Here is a 9,511-nt window from a genome sequence, read left to right on the forward strand (position 1 = left end):
TCCTCAAACAAGAACTTCATTCTCATTTCTTCTTTATTAAATGTAGATCATTAGATCTGAGGATGGCTCTTCAGGGAGAAACAAATTTCTCCAGAGACCTACAGATTTCTGACATATACAATCAAAAATGGCAAGCACTACACTAGCTTCAACTTTCCCTCACCCCTGTAACACAAACCTGTTGGAAGCTGGAAAATCCTTTTTTTTTTTTTTTTTTTTTTTTTTTTAACTCGAGTACCATTTCAATAAGATCCAGATGTGGGCAAGATGCATCCTAACATTCAAATTCAGCTGAACCCTGTCGAAGTTCATGCAGATCCTCCCCAGAAAACTTCTCTTGAGTACTGCCCTTTTGGTGTGTCAAGCATTGTCATTTATTTACTTGCATTTTCAATAAAGTAAAACTAACAATTGTGGCCAATCGAATTCCTGATCACTTTTCTTCTTCTTAATGATTTAAGCATTCATGTCTGTCATAGGGCAGAGGATTTTTCCCTCTTCTTTCCTGAGCTGTTTTGGGACTATATATTCACTTAGTGAGACCAGATCTAATGCCAGAAACTGGTTTTGTTCCCATTTGTGCATTCTGTCAATATTTTATTTCACCCAACTCCAGTTGACTAAATTCCCCATGTGATAGGAAGAGGCATTAACTTAAGTCATCAGAGTCCCCTCTGAAAGAAAACACAGAAATGAACCAGGACCCATTAGGTTGTACGCCCCTGTGTCTCCCAGATGTCACCACCACACCAATCCAGGTGTTTCCTGAAACAATAGTTTTTTACAAGGAAAATTAGCTAACTAAAAGCCACATTGGCTATATGTAAATTCCACATGGTCCCCATCAGACCCTCCCAAAATCAAGTATTCTGCACCATGAAGGTCATTTCCTCTCTCTTTGAGAGTGTTTTATTGAAAGAGTATTCACTGATGCACTTAGGCCTTTGATCCAGTAAAGCACTTAATCATGTGTTTAAGTGCTTTGCTAGATCTTGGCCTTACAGCCTGTTCAGCCATACAGATTTGTTTACCACCAACAAAATCTTACACTTGTATTAACATCAACTAAAAACCATATAAATGAAAATAAATCTGTAAATGTAGATTGAGATGAAATGTATTTATGTATAAATTTAGGTTTCAGAGTAGCAGCCGTGATAGTCTGTATCCGCAAAAAGAAAGGGAGTACTTGTGGCACCTTAGAGACTAACAAATTTATTTGAGCATAAGCTTTCATGAGCTCAAATAAATTTGTTAGTCTCTAAGGTGCCACAAGTACTCCTTTTCTTTTTGTATACATTTAGGAATTGCCACACTGGATCAGACCCAATGTCCCACTAATCCAGATTCTTGTCTCTGACAGTGATCAGTACCTGATGCTTCAGAGCAAGGTTTAAGAACCCTGCAGTAGGTAGCAGAAGAATAAGCTGCCCTCTATATTGGGTCTCTTCCTAGTGTCTAATATTATAGACTGGCTTACACCCTGAAGCACAAGGTTTAATATTCTTTCCCAAATTTATGTTGTTAATTATGACAACTCTGGATATTCTTGCTGTCCATGTAAGTATCCATTCCCTTTTTGAATCTTGTTAAGTTCTTTAACTCAACGATTTCCTGTGGTAATCACACATTGTTTGAAAGTATTTCCTTTTTATTGTTTTTGAATTTTCCATCTTTTAATTTCATAGACTGTCCCCTTTCGCCTGTGATAAGAGACACAGAGAACAGAAACTTCCAATTTACTTTCTCCATACTATTGATTATTTTATATACTTGCCCCCTTTTACCTAATCTCAACCACATATCTTAGTCTATCCCAAAGCACTTAAAAGGCTTGACATTTGAAATTGAAACATCCTCATTTGCTAAATGCTCATTCTCAGAGATTTATCCATAAAATTGTCAGGTATAAGTCTGATAAAGGCATACATGCTAGAGATCACTGCCTCCCTTTTAAAATGATGAATACACCTCTATCTGGACAGGCAGAGGAAAAGTCTGCCACCCCATGGCTGATACAAGAATTACAGTTGTCTATTTCCCTACAAGAAAAGGAGTACTAGTGGCACCTTAGAGACTAACCAATTTATTTGAGCATAAGCTTTCGTGAGCTACAGCTCATTTCATAAGTGAGCTGTAGCTCACGAAAGCTTATGCTCAAATAAATTGGTTACTCTCTAAGGTGCCACTAGTACTCCTTTTCTTTTTGCGAATACAGACTAACACAGCTGCTACTCTGAAATCTATTTCCCTACAGCAATTCCTGTGAAAGAGCCAAGCCATGTTTCCCTTTAAAGGTGCTTCAATCACTAGTATAAGATTAAATTCCAAGGGCGGTTAATATCCCATTTCTGATATGTGAGTCACTGTTTCCTATGGCAAGTTAAGGGCAGTTCATGCTAACCTGCACAGGCGCAACCAGTAAATAAAATAAGAGATTGAGCATGCTTGCCCTGTATTATAGTAGAAAGTTATATGCAATGTTGTAGCCTTGCTGCTCAAAGGATATTAGAGAGACAAGATGGGTGAGGTAATATCTTTTACTGGACCAACTTCTGTTGGTGAGAGAGACAAGCTTTCAAAAGTCTGTCTCACCAACCGAAAGTGGTCCAATAAAATATATTCCCTCACCCACCTTGTCTCTCTAATTAGAAAGTTGTACATTCTTCTTCGAGTGATTGCTCATGTGTATTCCACAATAGGTGTGTAGGCTCACCACGTGCACCAGTTCTGGAAGTTTTTCCCCTAGCAGTATCCATAGGGGGAGCACCCCAGCAACCCCTGGAGTGGTGCCTCCATGGGACGGTATAAGGGGAGCTGTGTGCTCCCCCCACCCTCAGTTCCTTCTTGCTGCCGATGAAGGTGCATCAGAACTGTGCTGCTCCAGCTTTGCTGTAGCTCGTCCCCAGAACTTTTCGTTCGTTCAGTGCTAATACCTGTAGTTAGTTAGCTGTTACAGTTAGTTCATTTAGTTAGAGTACCCGGGCCGGGGAATGCCCCATGCCCCGGCTTTTAAGGCGTGCAACACTTGTAGGCGATCTATGCCAAGGAGTGATCCACACGCAGACTGTCTACACTGTTTGGGTGAGACCCATATCAGTGATCGTTGTAAAATTTGCAAGTCATTTAAACCTCGGACTAAGAGAGAAAGAGACATTAGGCTCCGGGCCATTCTCATGGAGTCGGCGCTGACCCCGGCTCTGGCGTGCCACTCCGAGTCGGGACCAGGCACCGTGGCATTGGTGCGCGGCGACCTCCTGGTGTCTTCGACTATTTGGCACCGCTCCCCGTCTATGGGGCATAAGAAGGCTAAGAAAGTGCCTTCTTCGCAGCAGCACTGAGGTAAACCAGGGGCACAGACTAGACCCATGTCAGGCAGTCCTCGATCCCCTCTGGTCTTAAGGCCTCCGACTCATGTTGAGCAGAGTAGCCCGACTGTGTCGGACCAGGCCTCCCCTGATGTCTGGATGCCGTCCACGCCAGAGGCCCTGCAAGCAGCCAGAGACGTCATGACCATGCTGGTATCAGGAGCGCTGCCGGTGTCGGCCCCCTCACTCCAGAGGCAAGCCACAGCTGGGTTCTCCACAGTTGTCCCCAGTGTGGCACCAGTCTCGGTTGCAGGAATGTTCCTGATGCTGTTCTCCGCCCAGCGACCGTTTGGGATGCAGTCCGCGTGGCTCGTCCTCGACTCCCACCAGACTGTCTGGTTGGGTACCATCCGACTGGGACTCCCTGCACCGCTCCATGCCACGGAGCGATTACCGACGGGACCAAGGCAGATGTTGCCAGAGGTCCTTGTCTCACTGGGGTTACCGCAGCTGGTCGTGGCACGGACATTGTCGCCGTTCCCACTCGGAATCCCGCTCCAAGTCTCCACCAAGGCACTGTCTCTGCAGCCTGAGGCGTAGATCGCCGGCACCATGCCGTCACGGGTCCGCCCGTTGGAGCAGATCATGGAGCAGTAGCTACAGGCGGTACCGGTCCTCCGCATCGAGATTGCGGTCCCCTGGGCAATGCCGCTCCCGGCCCCACTGTTCCTCCCAGTCCCGTGATAGCGGCAGGTCATTTGTCAGCCCGGCCTCCACTCGTAGTCGCCCTTCCATGGGCCAGGCCAGCAGGCCGAACAGCCGGGGCCTTCGGTGCCACAGCAGGTGCAGTGGCACCGGGCCCAGTGGCTGGCACAGTGGTACCAGCGGGCACTGTGGCCTCTGACGCAGCCCCCGATGGGGGCCCACTCAGTAGCCGGAGCCTCAGAGGCGCCATCGGCCTCTTTCTCCAGGCCCCTAAGGAGAGGGTCGGTGGGACATACATCCTTGGCACTGTGCCTGGAGACCGACCAGGTGGTGGACCCTCTGGTGCCGGCGGATACCCAGAGCACCGTACTCCTTCCTCGCTCTCCCCGGATGAGGCGATAGCAGCCTCCATCCCACAGGTGGACTTTGGGGCCCAACAAGAACTCTTAAAATGGGTGGCATCGAGCCTTCACCTCCAGACAGAGGAACTGGAGGAGCCCTCAGACTCCCTGTTCAATGTACTGTCATCTTTGGCACCAGGCACGGCGGTTTTGCCCCTCTATGAGGGGGTGGCAAGGATTTCAAATGCCCTGTGGCAAACGCCAGCTTCTCTGGCCCCCATCTCGAAGAAGGCGGAATGCAAGTACTTTGTGCCCCTTGGTGGGTACAGAGTACCTCTACACCCACCCGATGCCCAGCTCCCTGGTGGTCAACTCGGTCAACCACAGGGAGCGGCAGGGACAACCAGCCCCCACTCCGAAAAATAAAGACTCAAGGAGGCTGGACTCTTTTTTGGCAGAAAGGTTTATTCATCCTCAAGTTTCCAGTTGCGGGTGGCAAACCACCAGGCTCTCCTGGGCAGATATGAATTCAGCTTGTGGGGTTCGCTGTCCAAATTCGAGGACTCCCTCCAGGAGTGCAATAAGAAAGAGTTCAAGGTGCTGGTGGAGGAGGGTGCAGCTGCTACCAGGGCATCCCTGCAAGTGGTGTCAGATGCGGCGGACACGGCAGCTCGATCCATGGCCTCGGCAGTGTCCATGAGAAGGGCGTCATGGCTCCTGCTGTCCGGGCTGTCCAGTGAGGCACAGTCAGTCATGCAGGATCTCCTGTTTGACAGCAAGGCTCTGTTTGCGGAACAAACGGATACACAGCTGCATGGCTTGAAGGACTCCCACACGACCCTGCAGACCCTGGGTCTTTATGTTCCAGCTCCTGCCAAAACTAAGTTTAAGCCGCAGCAGGCTCCTGCTCCGGCTGCCCAGCCTAAATACGAGGCTGCCTATAAAAAGTCGAGAGACTATAAGAGGCGCCCTCGGTGGCAGTCAAGGCCTGCCCCGCAGCCTGGCTCCTCCAAGGGCAAGCAGGCAGGGAAAAGGCGGTTTTGATGGGACACCGGGGGGAACCCTGACAGGTCCCAAAAGGGATCCCCCCTCAATAAAGCTTCCCTTCTGCAATTGGTTGTGAGCTTTCCTCCCGTAGTGGTCGCGACTAACCTCAGACTGCTGGGTCCTCAACACGGTCTCCCAAGGCTACACACTGCAGTTTGCTTCGCCCCCGCCCAACCATCCCCTACCCCCGTTCCTTCTGGGAGATCCTTCACACGAAGCCCTGCCAGACCAGGAGGTGGGGCGGCTCCTAGACCTGGGAGCAGTGGAAATGGTCCCCGGGGAGTTCAGAGGCAAGGGGGTCTACTCCTGCTGTTTCCTTATCCTGAAGGCCAAAGTGGGACTCGGGCCCATCCTCGACCTGTGGAATCTGAACCAGCTTATGGTCAAACTCAAGTTCCACATGGTCTCCCTGGCCTCCATCATCCGCTCCCTGGATCCAGGGGATTGGTACGCCATCCTGGATCTGCAGGACGCGTATTTCCACATCCACATATTTGAGGGGCACAGACACTTCCTCCATTTCCTGGTGGGACAGAATCACTACCAATTTATGGTCCTCCTGTTTGGCCTATCCACTGCCCCAAGGGTGTTCACAAAATGTATGTCGGTGATAGTGGCCTACTTCAGGCGCCAGTGGGTCCAGATCTTTCCTTACCTGGTCGATTGGATGGTCAAGGGCAGCTCCAGGTCGCAGGTGCTGGATCATGTGATGCTTCTGCTGTCCACATGTGCTGCCTTGGGCCTGTTAGTAAATGACACCAAGTCCACGTTAGTCCCAGTCCATTGCATAGAGTTTATCGGGGTGCTCCTGGACGCCTCGTTGGCCACGGCCTCCCTCCAACTGGACAGATTCGAGATCCTAAAGGGGCTCATCAACACGGTCACAAAGTTCACTGTGACAACGGCCAGAGCATGCCTCCAGCTCCTGGGTCACATGTCGGCGTGCACATATGTGGTCCACCATGCCAGGCTCCAAATGAGGCCCCTCCAGCTTTGGCTGGCCTTGGAGTTCTCCCAGGCCCGGGACAGGATGGACAAGGTCCTCACCGTGCCCAACCCGGTGATCGCCTCCATTCGGTGGTGGTCCACCCCGAACAACATGCTCCAAGGGGTCCCTTTCCGAGACAGGGCCTCGTCATTGGAGCTGGTGTCTGATGCGTCAGACCTGGGTTGAGGGGACCCATGTGGGGACCATTCAGACCCACGGGCTGTGGTCGGCCCCAGAGCTATCTCTACACATAAATGTCAAGGAACTCAGGGCGGTGCATCTGGCATGCGTGGCCTTCCGCTCGCACTTATAGGGCAACGTGGTCAGGGTCCTCACGGACAATATGGCCTCGATGTTCTATATCAACAGGCAAGGCGGGACCTGATCCTCCGCCCTCTACCGCGAAGCCCTCAGACTGTGGGACTTCTGCATAGCCCACGACATCTCTCTGAGGGTCTTCCACCTGCCGGGTGCCCGCAACACGTGGGCAGATCACTTGAGCAGGGACTTCTCCCAGCACGAGTGGTCTCTCCACCCGGAAGTGGCTCACCAGCTCTTCTGAGTGTGGGGAACTCCCCAGGTGGACCTATTCATGACGAGATAGAACCGGCGCTGTCCCTGGTTCTGCTCGGGGGAGGGAGGGTCTGGAAAAGGGCGCTATCTCCGATGTCTTCCTCCTGTCCTGGTCGGACCAGTTTCTCTATGCCTTCCCCCCGTTCCCTCTCATCAGCAGGGTCCTGGAGAAAGTAAAAATGAACAAGGCACGGGTTCTCCTGATTGCCCCGTCATGGCCCCGGCAGCATTGGTACGGGACCCTCATGGGCCTGGCAGTGGCTCCGCCGCAATCGTTGCCACTCCACCCAGACCTGCTCTCCCAGGACCGGGGCCGCTTCCTCCACTCCAACCTAGTGGCTCTCCACCTCACAGTGTGGCTGCTCAATGGCAAGGCAGGGAGGAGCGGACATGTTAGGAGGGGGTCCAGCATGTCCTTCTGGAAAGTAGGCAGCCCTCCACTCGCCGTGCCTACTTGGCGAAGTGGTCCCAGTTCTCCAGATGGGCCGCCAAGCAGGGTGTTTCCCCAGTGGCTGCCCCGATCCAGCTTATCCTGGACTATCTCCTTCACCTTAGAGCCCAGGGTCTGGTGCCCTCGTCGGTCAGGGTGCACCTGGTGGCCATATCGGCCTTCCATCCGTTGGTGCAGGGACACACTGTGTTATCCCATGCTATGACTGGACGATTCCTGAAGGGATTGGACCAGTGGTGAGCTGGAGCTGGTTCGCACTGGTTCGCGTGAACTGGTTGTTAAATTTTGAAGCCGGTTTAGAACCGGTTGTTAAAGGGGTGGCTGTCCCGCCTGAGCTCCCATCCTGTCTGTCCCGCATGAGCTCTCGGCTGGGGAGGCTCCCCTGAAGAATTTTTACTCATCCGGCAGCATGGCAGGCCTTCGGCAGCACTTTGGCGGCAGGCCCTTTAGTCGCTCCGTACCTTCAGTGGCAATTCGGCGGCACATCTTTCACTTGCTCCGGGTCTTTGGCGGCACTTCAGCGGCGGGTGCTTCAGTGCCGCCGAAGACCCATAGCAAGTGAAGGACATGCCGCCGAATTGCCGCCGAAGGCACAGAGCAACTAAAGGAACCGGTTCTTCATCTTCTGGCAGCTCATCACTGGATTGGACCGTCTTTTTCCGTATGCTAGGCCCCCTGAACTTGGTGTTATCCCGTCTCACGGGGCCCCCGTTTGAACCTCTGGCCACGTTCTCCTGGTCTCACCTCTTGTGGAAGGTGGCCTTTCTGGTTGCTATGCGTCAGCCAGGCGGGTCTCGGAGCTCAGGGCCCTGACCTCCAAACCCCCGTATACGGTTTTTCATAAGGATAAGGTTCAGATCTGCCCACACCCCGCGTTCCTCCCTAAGGTGGTCTCTGTCTATCACTTGGGCCAGGACATTTTCCTGCCTGTCCTCTGCCCCAAGCTGCACGAGCCCAGTGAGGAACGCCGCCTCTACACGCTCGACATGTGTAGGTCGCTGGCCTTCTACCTGGAAGCCATTCAGGAAGTCCTCTCAACTGTTTGTTGCCTCAGCTGAACACATGCGAGGTTGGTCGTTTTCCACCCAGTGCCTCTCCCACTTGATCACCTCGTGCATTCGCACCTGTTATGATCTGGTGGGTGTTCCCCCGCCACCAATCGTAAAGGAACACTCGACTTGGGCCCAGGCCTCATTGGCTGCCTTTGTGGCTCACGTCCCTTTCCAGGATATTTGTAGGGCTGCCACTTGGTCTTCGGTTCACACGTTTACCTCGCACTATGCGATTTTCTCCCAAACCAGGGATGACACCGGGTTCGGCAGGGCCGTACTCCGTCCTGGAGATCTGTGAACTCCTCCCACCTCCAATAAATATAGCTTGGAATCATCTATTGTGTCATACACATGAGCAATCACTCGAAGAAAAGACAGTTACCTTTTCCGTAACTGGTGTTCTTCGAGATGTGTTGCTCATGTCTATTCCACATCCCACCGGTCCTTCCCCTCTGTCGGAGTTGTCTCGCAAGAAGGAACTGAGGGTGGGGGGAGCACGCAGCTTCCCTTATACTGCGCCATGGAGGCGCCACTCCAGGGGTCGCTGGGGTGCTCCCCCTACGGGTACTGCTAGGGGGAAAACTTCCGGCACCGATGCACGTGATGAGCACGCACACCTATTGTGGAATAGACATGAGCAACACATCTGGAAGAGCACCAGTTACGGAAAAAGTAACTGTCTTTTCATGAAGCAATGCAGAGAACAAAGCTAGGAGCAGGAATGTGCAGATGCTTATCTCAGAGCTGCCTGGTGGGGTCTCAGAAGTAGAATTATTGGGCTATACTAGGACATCTATTCACTATCCCCTTCCTTTTGCTTATCTATATAACATGCATACCAAGTTCGGGGTTGAAGACTTTCAGTGTTGTGGAGACTCTCACCTTTTCATTACTTCACTGATCATTATAAACTTTCTCCTGTTTCAAAAACAATCCATTATTTAGTCTACAGTCTTATTCCCTGGGGCTGCCTTTATTCAATGCTTCATTTAATCTATTCCTTCCATCTCATTATAGAGTTGAATTTTATAAGCCATTTAATGTCT

At 51.6% G+C, this 9,511-nt stretch overlaps 1 long non-coding RNA gene across 1 annotated transcript; it reads right to left on the minus strand.

The window, feature by feature from the left end:
* Positions 1-4,814: 4,814 nt before the first annotated feature.
* On the minus strand, positions 4,815-8,920 carry LOC119566208. Its single transcript, XR_005225287.2, has 3 exons — positions 6,940-8,920; positions 6,057-6,143; positions 4,815-5,137 (listed from the first exon to the last, which is right to left on the minus strand). It is a non-coding gene; the product is annotated as an uncharacterized LOC119566208 (long non-coding RNA).
* Positions 8,921-9,511: the final 591 nt, after the last annotated feature.

The sequence above is a fragment of the Chelonia mydas genome, chromosome 6 (assembly GCF_015237465.2).
Source record: "Chelonia mydas isolate rCheMyd1 chromosome 6, rCheMyd1.pri.v2, whole genome shotgun sequence".
Taxonomy (NCBI): domain Eukaryota; kingdom Metazoa; phylum Chordata; order Testudines; family Cheloniidae; genus Chelonia; species Chelonia mydas.